The sequence below is a fragment of the Bison bison genome, unplaced genomic scaffold, assembly GCF_000754665.1.
Source record: "Bison bison bison isolate TAMUID 2011002044 unplaced genomic scaffold, Bison_UMD1.0 scf7180017864089, whole genome shotgun sequence".
Classification (NCBI taxonomy): Eukaryota; Metazoa; Chordata; class Mammalia; order Artiodactyla; family Bovidae; genus Bison; species Bison bison.
The window spans coordinates 399,077-400,457 of NW_011494661.1; the positions used below are offsets into that span (position 1 = coordinate 399,077).

The following is a 1,381-nucleotide window of genomic DNA, read 5'->3' on the forward strand; positions in this document are numbered from 1 at the left end:
CTCTGCCCCACGCGCCTTGGTCCTTCTCTGCCCGCCCGCCCCTCTGCCAGGCGCTAGACATGGACAGAGGTTTTCTTGTGGTTGTAAATGGTCATACTTCACTCCCCCAACCCCTTCCCTGTCACACGACCTCCCGTGTTTTATTAAAGGGGACGCTGGTGGTGAGCCGCGTGTGTGCGTGTCCCTGCTCGGCTGCTGCCCACCTGGCTGCTCTGTGTCTGGCTGCCCCCTTCCCCTCAGGTGGGTTCCTCTCAGCCTTTCACCTGTCCACCCCCAAACCTCCCCGCCAGGAGCAGTTTTGAGGGGTCTGGGCCTCTCAGGGACCCTTCCTGGTTATTGGGGTTCTGCTTCCTTCCCTTCAGGCCACCATGCCTTCCCTGTTTAGCTGGCCAGGGCTTTCCCTGGGGACCCAGGAGCACCGAAGCTTCTAGCTGCTCCCTCCTGGGCCCTGCCCCCACCCTGCTGTCCTGGCCGGAGCCCCGGCCACCTGCCCTCTATCAGGGCTCTGCGTGGTGGAGTCCTGGGTGGAGAGGGACCGCATGATGCTGCATCCTGGCTCAGGGCAGAGGGAGGCGTGGGGGTGCCCCAGGGCACCCCAGCTGGTGCCAGCCAGGCGGGGGAGGGGCAGTCCCCCAGCCTGTGCGTGGTCCCCTGTCCCCAGGTCTAGCCTCAGGTCGAGTGGGGCTCTCCAGGCCGCCGTTCTCCCCGCTCTGCTCCCCTCGGCCCCCTGCTCATGCCTGCTTTGCACCCCCACTGCTTGGGCCACGGTGTCTGCACTGCCTTCCTTTCTGCCTTCACCTCGTCTCTCACCCCTGCCCCCTCCCCGGCACCTGTGGGGTCTCAGCCCCCAGGCTGTGAGCTTCTTGGGGGCAGGCCCTCAATAAATGTGACATGCTGCTGCCCACCTTTGCTGTCAACCTCGTGCCTCCCCTTGCCTGGCTCACCGAGAGCTCTTGCCCTCCCCTTGATGCCAAAGCAGCTGTCCACACCTGGGCTCCCTCCCTCACCCCCAGCAGAGCTAGGACAGTCGGAGCTGCAGCAGTAGTGGTCTTTATTAGGCTCCTGACGGGGCGGAGGGTGTAGGGGAAGGATAGGGTGGCCCCGCCAGGCCCCACTGCAGGCTTCGGAGACTTAGAGCTGGGAGCGTGGTCCGGCAGGCCCAGGGGAGTCTGCAGGCAAAGACGAGAGGTCAGAGCAGTGGCCCGTGGACTGCCCCGGCCTCCCAGGCTGCCTCCCTGGCTTCCTTCCCTGCGTGGGGGTGAGCAGGTGTTAGTGGGCATGAGGTTAGTGGGCAGCCACACAAAGGGCCAGGCCCTGCTTACCAGTCCTGGTCAGGGTGGGCAGCATCACGCTGGAAGGCAGAGAGATCGGAAGAGCGTCG

At 65.2% G+C, this 1,381-nt stretch overlaps 1 long non-coding RNA gene across 1 annotated transcript; it reads right to left on the reverse strand.

The window, feature by feature from the left end:
• Nucleotides 1-1,034: 1,034 nt before the first annotated feature.
• LOC104987181 lies at nt 1,035-1,358 on the reverse strand. The gene is made up of 2 exons (XR_825104.1): nt 1,323-1,358; nt 1,035-1,169 (listed from the first exon to the last, which is right to left on the reverse strand). It is a non-coding gene; the product is annotated as an uncharacterized LOC104987181 (long non-coding RNA).
• Nucleotides 1,359-1,381: the final 23 nt, after the last annotated feature.